Source organism: Struthio camelus, chromosome 8 (assembly GCF_040807025.1).
Source record: "Struthio camelus isolate bStrCam1 chromosome 8, bStrCam1.hap1, whole genome shotgun sequence".
Taxonomy (NCBI): Eukaryota; Metazoa; Chordata; class Aves; order Struthioniformes; family Struthionidae; genus Struthio; species Struthio camelus.
This window is the reverse complement of record NC_090949.1, coordinates 39,313,697-39,330,148: the sequence shown is the minus strand read 5'-3', so window position 1 is coordinate 39,330,148 and position 16,452 is coordinate 39,313,697. Positions and strand designations below refer to the sequence as shown.

The following is a 16,452-nucleotide window of genomic DNA, read 5'->3' as shown; positions in this document are numbered from 1 at the left end:
ATACCACAGCTTGAGCGGATGTTTGCAAAAGCACAGCCCATCCACACCCACCCCTTGCTCCCACAACTTTACCTGCACCACTCACCTGTCCCCACTGTCAGGCTACAGGAGGCCACGCCAAGCTCTGCCACGCACCTGCAAAACCAGAACACCACTGGGCAACAGGCACAGCACCAACAACCCCACACTATGCTCTGCTCCATCTCGCAGACCAACACTCACCTGGCCAGCCTCCTCCTAGGCACAAGCAACCCACTTGCCTCACGGCTTCCCACCTACAAACACAAAACAAAAAGCATTCAGCAAACCGCCACCCAGAACACTCTCTTGCCAACAACACTCACAAGCTCACCTCCTTAGAGCACGTCTCAGTCTTCCTCCATCTCCCTCGAGTACCTGGAACACTGCTCTGCATCTGCAAAAGCAACACAAACTGCAGCACCCAAAGGCAGACCTATCCCCATTCCACTCCCCATCACCACTCCACTCTGCACACTGTCATTGCTAAAACCCACAGGCAAGGCACCTCCAGCTCCAAACAAACAGGCACGCTCACAAACAGCAGACACAAACACAGAGGAAAGCCCTAGGCACAAAAAACAGTTCTCACGCATAAGACCCTGCCGGGCACAAAGCCCTACAACACCACAACCCTGCAGCTTTCAGGCTCAGCAGAAGCCCAGGAAAGACTCAAATGCCATGGCCTGTGACGGAAAGGGGCCAGCAAAGCCAGGACTGTGGATGCACAAGAGGCTAGCCAGAAAAACCCAAGGCCACGATCACACAGGGAAGAAAACCCAGAAAGGGAGCCCCAAAGGCAAAGAGGCGCGGCCGCCGAAGAAGAGGCGAAGAGGCGCGGCCGCCGAAGAAGAGGCGAAGAGGCGCGGCCGCCGAAGAAGAGGCGAAGAGGCGCGGCCGCCGAAGAAGAGGCGAAGAGGCGCGGCCGCCGAAGAAGAGGCGAAGAGGCGCGGCCGCCGAAGAAGAGGCGAAGAGGCGCGGCCGCCGAAGAAGAGGCGAAGAGGCGCGGCCGCCGAAGAAGAGGCGAAGAAGCTGTGTTGCAAATCTGGCACGACACAATGCCCCTTTTCACAGGCGGCACAGGAGGAGATACAATCCCTTTGCACAACACTGAGCGCTGAGGCCAGTCCCAAAGCCTACAGATGACTACTGTGCTAGCCCTGCAAAGTCGTCCTTTGTGCTCCAGGAACACAAAGGACAAGAGCAACAGCAAGACCTAAGCAAAAGACAGGACACCTACAACACACAACATACAGCACACAACAACACAGACACAGGCTGGAGCTGCCCGGCCCCAAGCACAACCCCACGGCCTTGACCTCACCAAAAACAATCATCCTAAAGCACTACACTCATGGTCAGCAAACACACACACACACACCCTACCCCCAGGACAAGCCAACACCCTTGACCCCTCCACTTAGCTTGGGCACTGTTGTGCGTCACTGTCCATCCTCAAGAGCCAGCCTCGATGCCAGGCACCTCCTCTCTCTGATCTGCCTTCAGTCACAAACCTTCACCCTCATCACCTGCCAAAACAGAGCACAAGCTGTCACCCACACACCACGCAGCACCAGCCTCTTCCTCCAAAAACACCCTCCTCCCAAACACCACGGTCCCTCCGCTTACCTGTGCCCCGTCCAAACTCCAACATCATGGCCGGGCGGACACCCGCAGCACCTGGGAAAGGCAACACAACACAGTTACTCTTCTGCCAGGCAACGCCCAATAGCCCTACAACAAAGAACTCACTGTTCCACTCACCCCAAATCCTCTGGCAAAAGGCCCCCCCACAGCACCTGAAAAAAAGCACAACAGAAGACATCACCAAGAACCAGCCCAACACCCCCCAGTCACAGAATAAAGCACTCAATGACAAGCTGCCCCTCACACCTGCTCAGCCTCTGTCTCGGCACTCAGCTTCTCTACACCACAACTTCACACAATGCCTGCAAAACCACAGAAAACACCACACCTTGAGGGCATGCCCACAAAACCAAAGTCCTTCGGCACCCACCCTTTCCTCCCACACCTTCACCTGTGCCGCTCCACTCTGCACGCTGCCACTGCTAATAATCCACAGGCAAGGCACCTCCAGCCCCAAACAAACATGCACACACAAACAGCAGACACAAACACAGCGGAAAGCCCTAGGCACAAAGAACAATTCTCACACATAAGACCCTGCCGGGCACAAAGCCCTACGAGGCCACAACCGCGCAGCTTCGAGGCTCAGGAAAAGCCCACGAAAGAGTCAAACACCATGGCCTGGGACAGAAAGGGGCCAGCAAAGCCAGGACCATCACTGGACAAGAGGCCAGCCAGAAAGAAGCAAGGCCATGATCACACAGGGAAGAAAACCCTGAAAGGGACCCCAAAGGCGAAGAAGTGCGGCCGCCCGAGGCAAAGAACCGCGGCCGCCCGAGGCCGGCCACAGATGCTACGATGCAAATCTGGCACGACACAACGCCCCTTTTCACGGGCAGCACAGGAGGAGATGCAAACCCTTCACACAACACTGAGTGCTCAGGCCACTCCAAAAACCTGCAGACGCCTACCGTGCTAGCCCTGCAAAGTCTGCATCGTGCTCCATGAGCACAAAGGACAACAGCAACATCAACACCTCAGCAAAACACAGGACACCTACAACACACACCGAACACAGCACACAACAACACAGACACAAGCTGGAGCTGCCCGGCCTAGCACACCCCCCTCTCCCTCTGCCTCACACACAGCACTCATCCTCAGGAGGACTCTGCACTGTAATGACTGGCAGCACACGCACACACACACCCCCCAAGACAAGCCAACACGCTTGGCCCTCCCAACTTAGCTTGGGCACTGCTGCGCCGTCCTCAAGAACCAGCCTCGATGCCAGGCACATCTGTTCTGCTCTTCCTTCAGTCACAAACCTTCACCTTCACCACCTGCCAAAACACAACACAAGCGGTCACCTGCACGCCAGATGCCTCCAGCCTCTTCACCAAAAACACCCTCCTCCCAAACACCACGGTCCCTCCCCTCACCTGCATCCTGTCCAAACTCCAGCATTGTGGCTGGGCGGACACCTGCGGCACCTAGGAAAGGCAACACAGTTACTATTCTGCCAGGCAACGCCCAACAGCCCTACAACAAAGGACATACCTTTCTACTGCAGCTCACACCCTCAGCCACCCCAGAAAAGGCCCACACAGCACCTGAAAAAGCACAACAAAAGACATCACTGAGAAGCAGCCCAGCACCAGCCCCACGGCACAGTAGAGCCCTGACCCAAACAGCTCCCCGTCTTACCTGCTCAGCCTCCGTCTCAGCGCTTGGCTTCACCACACCACAACTGCACCCAATGCAAAAAAAACTAGGGTACAAAACTAGGAAAAAATGTTTTCCCTGAACCCCTCCTGTCTCTTCTTTTCTGCAGTCCTGCAGAACAACAAACAATTCCCCAACTCTCATCATCTCAGAAGAGCCCCGTGAGGAAGCTGCATCCCTTCCGCAATAAACTCAAAAACACCAGAAAACAACAGTGACCGTCAACAAAAGATACAACAGGATATTCAGAAGCCCTTTTTCAGCCCAAACAACCCACACCGACATGCTACCCAAGAAAAAACCCTATCTCCTACAAACACTTCCCTCTCATAATCACAGCTCCAGCTCAAGCTGCCTCATTGCTCTTCTATTGTTCAATGGCCTTCGCATCTCCAAGCATACAAATAAGTCTTCCAGGATAGTTGTACATCCTCAAATGCAGTTATTTGCTAAGCCCATTACAAACTACCACTCCCACAGCAGATCAAAGGCAGAATGAACTCAGGGAAGAGAGACCCCCACTTTATATAACCCTAGGCCCCACCCACTTCCCTACCCAGAAACCCTTTGGAGGGGAGGGGCAAACAAACAGCAACCATAAATACATAGGGCTAGGCAGAAGCAATTCTTCTTCCACTCAGCATCTAGAACAGAGAGGACAGAAGGGATAAAGAGACCTCTTCTATGAAATAGAACATCTGTTTTGTTACTGAGACTTCATATAGTATCTACGTTATCAAGAGGTAGGTCATTAAACTCCTTTTTACCTTAACTAACACAAGCCTTCAAATTAAAAACTACAAATGAGTTCTGGTTATACTTAGGAAAAAAACTACAACATTCCACAGCGCCTACAAAGGGAATGCTATACCATAGTCCTCTAATGGGTTCAGGTCTGCATAGAATACAGCTGCTCTGGCAGGGCAACATTTCCTGAAGGGCAAACCAGGATATCAAAATGAACTCTGGGAACAAGCCCTCTGCTGTAATAGGAACACTTCCTAAGAGAAATGGGTCTTCTATAGTACCTAAAACGATGAGGAAAAAAAGTCAGTGGCTGGAATGACTAGTTGTCCAGGAGAATACTATATCTGTATCACTAACTGGAGAACTGACACAAGGAGATCTCAGGATGGCTCCGGAGGGCACAAGAGGGATGCTAAGAGGGCAGAAAGACCAATGCAGCATTCTGGGGCACAACAAAGAATAATCCAGAATAAAATAAAGGGGCTCCTCACAAGTCTGCAGGACCAATGGAAGTCTATGCAACACAACAAAGCTCTACAGAGGACTCCAGATTGGATTACACATTTCCAATGGAGACTAGAGAACAATAAAAAAAAAAAGCCAGTAGAGAATAACTAGAGTTTCCCCAAGGGGTCCAAGGGAAAACAAGGCTGCTAAGACCACTAGATGATGAACAGAGAGCACTGTTCAGAAAAGTTCTGAGGACACTACAACAATCTTAAAGGATTGACAGAGCCAAAAGATGGCTCTGCGAAAAAAGGAAAGCTGAAAGAGAACTCCAGAGTTCACTAGAGGGGTGCTAAAAAGCCTACACGACCAACAGAGGTCTGTGGGGAAAAGATAAAAGGCCAAAAAAGTGGGCAGGGGGGGGAGGGGAGAAAAATTGAGAGCTACTGAAAGGGCTGGAGGGCCAACACAGAGCTCCATGTTGCGACAAAAGACTCCAGAAACATTTTGAGGCCACTACAGGGGTCCTAAATCAGTCTAGAGGATCAAGATACAGCTCTGAGAAATGAGGAAAGCCAAAAAGAGACTCCAGAGCACACTACAGGGGTTCTAAGGGGTCTACATGGCCAAAAAGAGAGTCTGAGGTGCAAGGAAGCCCTCAAGAGGAGTTCAGAAGTGACTACATGGCTCAAGAGGGGTCTAGAGGGCCAGAAGACAGCTCTGGGGAACAAAGAAAGACAAAGAGAGGTCCCAAATACAAGAGCAACAAGCACAAAAAACTTCTAGAGCACAATTACAGCCAAAAGAGGGTTCCACAACAGACTGCAGAGCTGCAAAGACAGCTGCAGGGCCAAATGAGGGCTCTATGATCCAAGAAAGACCTGCAGAGGGCTTTGGGAGGGACTACATGAGCTAGAACTCCAAAACAAAGCTCTGTAGCACTAGGAAGGCTGGAAAAGGAGTGCATATCACACTAGAAAGTTACTGAGGGGCCCAGGAAGCCAACATACGTTTGCAGGGAAAGATAAAAGAGGAAAGGCCAGGCAAGAACAGAGGGCTGTCAACAGGGACAGAGAACTAACACATGGCTCTGGGAACCCAAAGGTCTCCAGAGGGCTCCTGATGTGAACACAGGAGTTCTAAGAGCTCTGGGGAGCCCCAAAAGGGAAACCTTCCAGAGTAGTCCGGAGGGAACTAGACGGGTGGGCCTAACCGCAAAAAAGCCTCTGGGGAACACAAGAAACCTACGGAGGGGTTCTGGAGGACCTACACAGTGCCAAAGGGGTCTGGAGGACCAGAAGACCGCTCTGAGGTACAACAACTACAGCAAGACTGATTCAGAAGACACGAGAGGGCTTCTAAGGGCTCTCCATAGCCACAAAGAGACTCTGGGGAAGGAGGAGGAGCTCCGTAGGGATTCTGGGCCACCTAGACAGTTTCAGAGAGCTCAGCACAAGCAAAAGACAGCTCTAGGCAGCAAGGAAGAGCCAAAGAGTGGTACAGAGTGCTCTACAGTGGTGCCAAGGAGCCTAGGGAGCCAAGATCCAGCTCTTGGGCATAGGGAAACCTGCCAGAGTAGTGCCGAGGGCACCAGAGGGGGCCCTCAAGGGTTTACATGGTCCAAAATCCCACTCTAGGGAAGGAGGAGGAGCTGACGACGGCGTCTGGGCCACCTAGACAGTGCCTAAGGGGTCCGGAGAGCCAAAAAAGTGCTGTGGTCTCCCCAGGGGCTCTGAGCTGAATAGAGCGGTGCTAAGAGCTGTGGGGGGCCCGAAGACAGCTCTGGGGCACGCCAAAGGTCTCCCCAGGGGCTCTGAGGTGGAGACAGCAGTGCTAAGAGCTGTGGGGGGCACCTACACAGCTCTGGGGCACAGGGAAACCTGCCAGAGTAGTCCCGAGGGCCCCAGAGGGGGCCCTCAAGGGTTTACATGGCCCAAAACCCCACTCTAGGGAAGGGGGAGGAGCTGAGGAAGGGGTCTGGGCCACCTAGACAGTGCCTAAGGGGTCCGGAGAGCCAAAAGACAGCTCTGGGGCACGCCAAAGGTCTCCGCAGGGGCTCTGAGGTGGAGAGAGCAGTGCTAAGAGCTGTGGGGGGGCCGAAGACAGCTCTGGGGCACAGGGAAACCTGCCAGAGTAGTCCCGAGGGCACCAGAGGGGACCCTCAAGGCGTGTGCCAGGCCAAAAGGAGACTCTGGGGGAAAAGGAAGACCTCTGGAGGGGGTCTGGGCCACCTAGACCTTTCCTGAGGGCTCGGCACGAGCAAGGGACAGCTCTGGGCAGCAAGGAAGAGCCAAAGAGTGGTGCGGAGCCCTCTAGAGCAGTGCGAAGGGGCCTAGGGAGCCAAGATCCAGCTCTGGGGCACAGGGACACCTGCCACAGTAGTCCCGAGGGCCCCAGAGGGGGCCCTCAAGGCGTGTGCCTAGCCAAAAGACAACTCTGGGGAAGGAGGAGGAGCTGAGGACGGCGTCTGGGCCACCTAGACAGTGCCTAAGGGGTCCGGAGGGCCAAAACAGTGCTGTGGTCTCCCCAGGGGCTCTGAGGTGGAGAGAGCAGTGCTAAGAGCTGTGGGGGGCACCTACAGAGCTCTGGGGCAGAGGGAAACCTGCCAGAGTAGTCCCGAGGGCACCAGAGGGGGCCCTCAAGGGTTTACATGGCCCAAAACGCCATTCTAGGGAAGGAGGAGGAGCTGAGGAGGGGGTCTGGGCCACCTAGACAGTGCCTAAGGGGTCCGGAGGGCCAAAAGAGTGCTGTGGGGCACCCCAAAAGTCTGCCCAGGGGCTCTGAGGTGGAGACAGCAGTGCTAAGAGTTCTGGGGGGCCCGAAGACAGCTCTGGGGCACAGGGAAACCTGCCAGAGTAGTCCCGAGGGCCCCAGAGGGGGCCCTCAAGGCGTGTGCCTAGCCAAAAGACAAGTCTGGGAAAGGAGGAGGAGCTGAGGAGGGGCTCTGGGCCACCTAGACAGTGCCTAAGGGGTCCGGAGGGCCAAAACAGTGCTGTGGTCTCCCCAGGGGCTCTGAGCTGGATAGAGCAGTGCTAAGAGCTGTGGGGGGCACCTACAGAGCTCTGGGGCAGAGGGAAACCTGCCAGAGTAGTCCCGAGGGCACCAGAGGGGGCCCTCAAGGGTTTACATGACCCAAAACGCCATTCTAGGGAAGGAGGAGGAGCTGAGGAGGGGGTCTGGGCCACCTAGACAGTGCCTAAGGGGTCTGGGGGGCAAAAAGACACCTCTGGGGCACCTCAAAGGTCTCCCCAGGGGCTCTGAGGTGGAGACAGCAGTGCTAAGAGCTCTGTGGGCCCCGAAGACAGCTCTGGGGCAGAGGGAAACCTGCCAGAGTAGTCCCGAGGGCACCAGAGGGGGCCCTCAAGGGTTTACATGACCCAAAACCCCATTCTGGGGAAGGGGGAGGAGCTGAGGAGGGGTCTGGGCCACCTAGACAGTGCCTAAGGGGTCCGGAGAGCCAAAAGACAGCTCTGGGGCACGCCAAAGGTCTCCGCAGGGGCTCTGAGATGGAGAGAGCAGTGCTAAGAGCTCTGGGGGGGGCCGAAGACAGCTCTGGGGCACAGGGAAACCTGCCAGAGTAGTGCCGAGGGCACCAGAGGGGGCCCTCAAGGCGTGTGCCTAGCCAAAAGACAAGTCTGGGGAAGGAGGAGGAGCTGAGGAGGGGGTCTGGGCCACCTAGACCGTTCCTGAGGGCTCAGCACGAGCAAGAGACAGCTCTGGCTAGCAAGGAGGAGCCAAAGAGTGTTGCGGGGTGCTCTAGAGAGTTGCGAAGGGGCCTAGGGAGCCAAGATCCAGCTCTGGGGCACAGGGAAACCTGCCAGAGTAGTGCCGAGGGCCCCAGAGGGGGCCCTCAAGGGTTTACATGGCCCAAAACCCCACTCTGGGGAAGGAGGAGGAGCTGAGGAGGGGTCTGGGCCACCTAGACAGTGCTAAGGGGTCTGGAGAGCCAAAAGACTGCTCTGGGGCACCCCAAAGGTCTCCCCAGGGGCTCTGAGGTGGAGAGAGCAGTGCTAAGAGCTGTGGGGGGCCTGAAGACAGCTCTGGGGCACAGGGAAACCTGCCAGAGTAGTCCCGAGGGCACCAGAGGGGACCCTCAAGGCGTGTGCCAGGCCAAAAGGAGACTCTGGGGGAGAAGGAAGACCTCTGGAGGGGGTCTGGGCCACCTAGACCTTTCCTGAGGGCTCGGCACGAGCAAGGGACAGCTCTGGCTAGCAAGGAAGAGCCAGAGTGTGGTGCGGAGCCCTCTAGAGCAGTGCAAAGGGGCCTAGGGAGCCAAGATCCAGCTCTGGGGCAGAGGGAAACCTGCCAGAGTAGTGCCGAGGGCCCCAGAGGGGGCCCTCAAGGCGTGTGCCTAGCCAAAAGACAAGTTTGGGGAGGAGGAGGAGCTGAGGACGGCGTCTGGGCCACCTAGACAGTGCCTAAGGGGTCCGGAGAGCCAAAAGACAGCTCTGGGGCACACCAAAGGTCTCCGCAGGGGCTCTGAGATGGATAGAACACTGCTAAGAGCTGTGGGGGGGCTGAAGACAGCTCTGGGGCACAGGGAAACCTGCCAGAGTAGTGCCGAGGGCACCAGAGGGGGCCCTCAAGGTGTGTGCCTAGCCAAAAGACAAGTCTGGGGAAGGAGGAGGAGCTGAGGAGGGGGTCTGGGCCACCTAGACCGTTCCTGAGGGCTCAGCACGAGCAAGAGACAGCTCTGGCTAGCAAGGAGGAGCCAAAGAGTGTTGCGGGGTGCTCTAGAGAGTTGCGAAGGGGCCTAGGGAGCCAAGATCCAGCTCTGGGGCAGAGGGAAACCTGCCAGAGTAGTGCCGAGGGCCCCAGAGGGGGCCCTCAAGGGTTTACATGGCCCAAAACCCCACTCTGGGGAAGGAGGAGGAGCTGAGGAGGGGTCTGGGCCACCTAGACAGTGCCTAAGGGGTCTGGGGGGCCAAAAGACTGCTCTGGGGCACCCCAAAGGTCTCCCCAGGGGCTCTGAGGTGGAGAGAGCAGTGCTAAGAGCTGTGGGGGGCCTGAAGACAGCTCTGGGGCACAGGGAAACCTGCCAGAGTAGTCCCGAGGGCAGCAGAGGGGACCCTCAAGGCGTGTGCCAGGCCAAAAGGAGACTCTGGGGGAGAAGGAAGACCTCTGGAGGGGGTCTGGGCCACCTAGACCTTTCCTGAGGGCTCGGCACGAGCAAGGGACAGCTCTGGCTAGCAAGGAAGAGCCAGAGAGTGGTGCGGAGCCCTCTAGAGCGGTGCAAAGGGGCCTAGGGAGCCAAGATCCAGCTCTGGGGCAGAGGGACACCTGCCAGAGTAGTGCCGAGGGCCCCAGAGGGGGCCCTCAAGGCGTGTGCCTAGCCAAAAGACCACTCTGGGGAAGGAGGAGGAGCTCAGGAGGGGATCTGGGCCACCTAGACAGTGCCTAAGGGATCTGGGGGGCCAAAAAACAGCTCTGGGGCACAACGAGTACTGCAATTGTAGTTCAGAAGTCACGAGAGGGCTTCTAAGGGCTCTGCATGGCCACAAAGAGACTCTGGGGAAGGAGGAGGAGCTCAGGAGGGGGTCTGGGCCACCTAGACCGTTCCTGAGGGCTCAGCACGAGCAAGAGCCAGCTCTGGCTAGGAAGGAGGAGCCAGAGTGTGGTGCGGAGTGCTCTAGGGCAGTGCGAAGGGGCCTAGGGAGCCAAGATCCAGCTCTGGGCACAGGGACACCTGCCAGAGTAGTGCCGAGGGCACCAGAGGGGGCCCTCAAGGCGTGTGCCTAGCCAAAAGACAAGTCTGGGGAAGGAGGAGGAGCTGAGGACGGCGTCTGGGCCACCTAGACAGTGCCTAAGGGGTCCGGAGAGCCAAAAGACAGCTCTGGGGCACGCCAAAGGTCTCTGCAGGGGCTCTGAGATGGATAGAACACTGCTAAGAGCTGTGGGGGGGCCGAAGACAGCTCTGGGGCACAGGGAAACCTGCCAGAGTAGTGCCGAGGGCCCCAGAGGGGGCCCTCAAGGGTTTACATGGCCCAAAACCCCACTCTGGGGAAGGAGGAGGAGCTGAGGAGGGGTCTGGGCCACCTAGACAGTGCCTAAGGGGTCTGGAGAGCCAAAAGACAGCTCTGGGGCACCCCAAAGGTCTCCCCAGGGGCTCTGAGGTGGAGAGAGCAGTGCTAAGAGCTGTGGGGGGCCTGAAGACAGCTCTGGGGCACAGGGAAACCTGCCAGAGTAGTCCCAAGGGCAGCAGAGGGGACCCTCAAGGCGTGTGCCAGGCCAAAAGGAGACTCTGGGGGAGAAGGAAGACCTCTGGAGGGGGTCTGGGCCACCTAGACCTTTCCTGAGGGCTCGGCACGAGCAAGGGACAGCTCTGGCTAGCAAGGAAGAGCCAGAGAGTGGTGCGGAGCCCTCTAGAGCGGTGCAAAGGGGCCTAGGGAGCCAAGATCCAGCTCTGGGGCAGAGGGAAACCTGCCAGAGTAGTGCCGAGGGCCCCAGAGGGGGCCCTCAAGGCGTGTGCCTAGCCAAAAGACCACTCTGGGGAAGGAGGAGGAGCTCAGGAGGGGATCTGGGCCACCTAGACAGTGCCTAAGGGATCTGGGGGGCCAAAAAACAGCTCTGGGGCACAACGAGTACTGCAATTGTAGTTCAGAAGTCACGAGAGGGCTTCTAAGGGCTCTGCATGGCCACAAAGAGACTCTGGGGAAGGAGGAGGAGCTCAGGAGGGGGTCTGGGCCACCTAGACCGTTCCTGAGGGCTCAGCACGAGCAAGAGCCAGCTCTGGCTAGCAAGGAAGAGCCAGAGTGTGGTGCGGAGTGCTCTAGAGCAGTGCGAAGGGGCCTAGGGAGCCAAGATCCAGCTCTGGGGCACAGGGACACCTGCCAGAGTAGTGCCGAGGGCCCCAGAGGGGGCCCTCAAGGTGTGTGCCTAGCCAAAGGACAAGTCTGGGGAAGGAGGAGGAGCTGAGGAGGGGGTCTGGGCCACCTAGACCGTTCCTGAGGGCTCAGCACGAGCAAGAGACAGCTCTGGCTAGCAAGGAGGAGCCAAAGAGTGTTGCGGGGTGCTCTAGAGAGTTGCGAAGGGGCCTAGGGAGCCAAGATCCAGCTCTGGGGCACAGGGACACCTGCCAGAGTAGTGCCGAGGGCCCCAGAGGGGGCCCTCAAGGCGTGTGCCTAGCCAAAAGACCACTCTGGGGAAGAAGGAGGAGCTTAGGAGGGGATCTGGGCCACCTAGACAGTGCCTAAGGGATCTGGGGGGCCAAAAAACAGCTCTGGGGCACAACGAGTACTGCAATTGTAGTTCAGAAGTCACGAGAGGGCTTCTAAGGGCTCTGCATGGCCACAAAGAGACTCTGGGGAAGGAGGAGGAGCTCAGGAGGGGGTCTGGGCCACCTAGACCGTTCCTGAGGGCTCAGCACGAGCAAGAGCCAGCTCTGGCTAGCAAGGAAGAGCCAAAGAGTGCTGCGGAGTGCTCTAGAGCAGTGCGAAGGGGCCTAGGGAGCCAAGATCCAGCTCTGGGGCACAGGGACACCTGCCAGAGTAGTGCCGAGGGCCCCAGAGGGGGCCCTCAAGGCATGTGCCTAGCCAAAAGACAAGTCTGGGGAAGGAGGAGGAGCTGAGGACGGCGTCTGGGCCACCTAGACAGTGCCTAAGGGGTCCGGAGAGCCAAAAGACTGCTCTGGGGCACCCCAAAGGTCTCCCCAGGGGCTCTGAGGTGGAGAGAGCAGTGCTAAGAGCTGTGGGGGGCCTGAAGACAGCTCTGGGGCACAGGGAAACCTGCCAGAGTAGTCCCGAGGGCACCAGAGGGGACCCTCAAGGCGTGTGCCAGGCCAAAAGGAGACTCTGGGGGAGAAGGAAGACCTCTGGAGGGGGTCTGGGCCACCTAGACCTTTCCTGAGGGCTCGGCACGAGCAAGAGACAGCTCTGGCTAGCAAGGAGGAGCCAAAGAGTGTTGCGGGGTGCTCTAGAGAGTTGCGAAGGGGCCTAGGGAGCCAAGATCCAGCTCTGGGGCAGAGGGAAACCTGCCAGAGTAGTGCCGATGGCCCCAGAGGGGGCCCTCAAGGGTTTACATGGCCCAAAACCCCACTCTGGGGAAGGAGGAGGAGCTGAGGAGGGGTCTGGGCCACCTAGACAGTGCCTAAGGGGTCTGGAGAGCCAAAAGACTGCTCTGGGGCACCCCAAAGGTCTCCCCAGGGGCTCTGAGGTGGAGAGAGCAGTGCTAAGAGCTGTGGGGGGCCTGAAGACAGCTCTGGGGCACAGGGAAACCTGCCAGAGTAGTCCTGAGGGCAGCAGAGGGGACCCTCAAGGCGTGTGCCAGGCCAAAAGGAGACTCTGGGGGAGAAGGAAGACCTCTGGAGGGGGTCTGGGCCACCTAGACCTTTCCTGAGGGCTCGGCACGAGCAAGAGACAGCTCTGGCTAGCAAGGAAGAGCCAGAGAGTGGTGCGGAGCCCTCTAGAGCGGTGCAAAGGGGCCTAGGGAGCCAAGATCCAGCTCTGGGGCAGAGGGAAACCTGCCAGAGTAGTGCCGAGGGCCCCAGAGGGGGCCCTCAAGGCGTGTGCCTAGCCAAAAGACCACTCTGGGGAAGGAGGAGGTGCTTAGGAGGGGATCCGGGCCACCTAGACAGTGCCTAAGGGATCTGGGGGGCCAAAAAACAGCTCTGGGGCACAACGAGTACTGCAATTGTAGTTCAGAAGTCACGAGAGGGCTTCTAAGGGCTCTGCATGGCCACAAAGAGACTCTGGGGAAGGAGGAGGAGCTCAGGAGGGGGTCTGGGCCACCTAGACCGTTCCTGAGGGCTCAGCACGAGCAAGAGCCAGCTCTGGCTAGCAAGGAAGAGCCAGAGTGTGGTGCGGAGTACTCTAGAGCAGTGCGAAGGGGCCTAGGGAGCCAAGATCCAGCTCTGGGGCAGAGGGAAACCTGCCAGAGTAGTGCCGAGGGCCCCAGAGGGGGCCCTCAAGGCGTGTGCCTAGCCAAAAGACAAGTTTGGGGAGGAGGAGGAGCTGAGGACGGCGTCTGGGCCACCTAGACAGTGCCTAAGGGGTCCGGAGAGCCAAAAGACAGCTCTGGGGCACACCAAAGGTCTCCGCAGGGGCTCTGAGATGGATAGAACACTGCTAAGAGCTGTGGGGGGGCCGAAGACAGCTCTGGGGCACAGGGAAACCTGCCAGAGTAGTGCCGAGGGCACCAGAGGGGGCCCTCAAGGTGTGTGCCTAGCCAAAGGACAAGTCTGGGGAAGGAGGAGGAGCTGAGGAGGGGGTCTGGGCCACCTAGACCGTTCCTGAGGGCTCAGCACGAGCAAGAGACAGCTCTGGCTAGCAAGGAGGAGCCAAAGAGTGTTGCGGGGTGCTCTAGAGAGTTGCGAAGGGGCCTAGGGAGCCAAGATCCAGCTCTGGGGCACAGGGAAACCTGCCAGAGTAGTGCCGAGGGCCCCAGAGGGGGCCCTCAAGGGTTTACATGGCCCAAAACCCCACTCTGGGGAAGGAGGAGGAGCTGAGGAGGGGTCTGGGCCACCTAGACAGTGCCTAAGGGGTCCGGAGAGCCAAAAGACAGCTCTGGGGCACGCCAAAGGTCTCCGCAGGGGCTCTGAGATGGATAGAACACTGCTAAGAGCTCTGGGGGGGCCGAAGACAGCTCTGGGGCACAGGGAAACCTGCCAGAGTAGTCCCGAGGGCACCAGAGGGGACCCTCAAGGCGTGTGCCAGGCCAAAAGGAGACTCTGGGGGAGAAGGAAGACCTCTGGAGGGGGTCTGGGCCACCTAGACCTTTCCTGAGGGCTCGGCACGAGCAAGAGACAGCTCTGGCTAGCAAGGAGGAGCCAAAGAGTGTTGCGGGGTGCTCTAGAGAGTTGCGAAGGGGCCTAGGGAGCCAAGATCCAGCTCTGGGGCACAGGGAAACCTGCCAGAGTAGTGCCGAGGGCCCCAGAGGGGGCCCTCAAGGGTTTACATGGCCCAAAACCCCACTCTGGGGAAGGAGGAGGAGCTGAGGAGGGGTCTGGGCCACCTAGACAGTGCTAAGGGGTCTGGAGAGCCAAAAGACTGCTCTGGGGCACCCCAAAGGTCTCCCCAGGGGCTCTGAGGTGGAGAGAGCAGTGCTAAGAGCTGTGGGGGGCCTGAAGACAGCTCTGGGGCACAGGGAAACCTGCCAGAGTAGTCCCGAGGGCACCAGAGGGGACCCTCAAGGCGTGTGCCAGGCCAAAAGGAGACTCTGGGGGAAAAGGAAGACCTCTGGAGGGGGTCTGGGCCACCTAGACCTTTCCTGAGGGCTCGGCACGAGCAAGGGACAGCTCTGGCTAGCAAGGAAGAGCCAGAGAGTGGTGCGGAGCCCTCTAGAGCGGTGCAAAGGGGCCTAGGGAGCCAAGATCCAGCTCTGGGGCAGAGGGAAACCTGCCAGAGTAGTGCCGAGGGCCCCAGAGGGGGCCCTCAAGGCGTGTGCCTAGCCAAAAGACAAGTTTGGGGAGGAGGAGGAGCTGAGGACGGCGTCTGGGCCACCTAGACAGTGCCTAAGGGGTCCGGAGAGCCAAAAGACAGCTCTGGGGCACACCAAAGGTCTCCGCAGGGGCTCTGAGATGGATAGAACACTGCTAAGAGCTGTGGGGGGGCCGAAGACAGCTCTGGGGCACAGGGAAACCTGCCAGAGTAGTGCCGAGGGCACCAGAGGGGGCCCTCAAGGTGTGTGCCTAGCCAAAGGACAAGTCTGGGGAAGGAGGAGGAGCTGAGGAGGGGGTCTGGGCCACCTAGACCGTTCCTGAGGGCTCAGCACGAGCAAGAGACAGCTCTGGCTAGCAAGGAGGAGCCAAAGAGTGTTGCGGGGTGCTCTAGAGAGTTGCGAAGGGGCCTAGGGAGCCAAGATCCAGCTCTGGGGCACAGGGAAACCTGCCAGAGTAGTGCCGAGGGCCCCAGAGGGGGCCCTCAAGGGTTTACATGGCCCAAAACCCCACTCTGGGGAAGGAGGAGGAGCTGAGGAGGGGTCTGGGCCACCTAGACAGTGCCTAAGGGGTCTGGAGAGCCAAAAGACAGCTCTGGGGCACCCCAAAGGTCTCCCCAGGGGCTCTGAGGTGGAGAGAGCAGTGCTAAGAGCTGTGGGGGGCCTGAAGACAGCTCTGGGGCACAGGGAAACCTGCCAGAGTAGTCCCAAGGGCAGCAGAGGGGACCCTCAAGGCGTGTGCCAGGCCAAAAGGAGACTCTGGGGGAGAAGGAAGACCTCTGGAGGGGGTCTGGGCCACCTAGACCTTTCCTGAGGGCTCGGCACGAGCAAGGGACAGCTCTGGCTAGCAAGGAAGAGCCAGAGAGTGGTGCGGAGCCCTCTAGAGCGGTGCAAAGGGGCCTAGGGAGCCAAGATCCAGCTCTGGGGCAGAGGGAAACCTGCCAGAGTAGTGCCGAGGGCCCCAGAGGGGGCCCTCAAGGCGTGTGCCTAGCCAAAAGACCACTCTGGGGAAGGAGGAGGAGCTCAGGAGGGGATCTGGGCCACCTAGACAGTGCCTAAGGGATCTGGGGGGCCAAAAAACAGCTCTGGGGCACAACGAGTACTGCAATTGTAGTTCAGAAGTCACGAGAGGGCTTCTAAGGGCTCTGCATGGCCACAAAGAGACTCTGGGGAAGGAGGAGGAGCTCAGGAGGGGGTCTGGGCCACCTAGACCGTTCCTGAGGGCTCAGCACGAGCAAGAGCCAGCTCTGGCTAGCAAGGAAGAGCCAGAGTGTGGTGCGGAGTGCTCTAGAGCAGTGCGAAGGGGCCTAGGGAGCCAAGATCCAGCTCTGGGGCACAGGGACACCTGCCAGAGTAGTGCCGAGGGCCCCAGAGGGGGCCCTCAAGGTGTGTGCCTAGCCAAAGGACAAGTCTGGGGAAGGAGGAGGAGCTGAGGAGGGGGTCTGGGCCACCTAGACCGTTCCTGAGGGCTCAGCACGAGCAAGAGACAGCTCTGGCTAGCAAGGAGGAGCCAAAGAGTGTTGCGGGGTGCTCTAGAGAGTTGCGAAGGGGCCTAGG

The 16,452-nt window shown here is 58.5% G+C and overlaps 1 long non-coding RNA gene across 1 annotated transcript in view; it reads right to left on the bottom strand.

The window, feature by feature from the left end:
* Nucleotides 1-2,705: 2,705 nt before the first annotated feature.
* LOC138068080 (uncharacterized) overlaps nucleotides 2,706-16,452 on the bottom strand; it is a 112,989-nt gene continuing 99,242 nt past the window's right edge. Inside the window, exons 8-10 of the long non-coding RNA XR_011142698.1 lie at nucleotides 3,166-3,218; nucleotides 3,048-3,098; nucleotides 2,706-2,948 (exon numbers count right to left, since the gene is read on the bottom strand). This is a non-coding gene — a long non-coding RNA (uncharacterized lncRNA). The remainder of the gene's footprint in view (nucleotides 2,949-3,047; nucleotides 3,099-3,165; nucleotides 3,219-16,452) is intronic.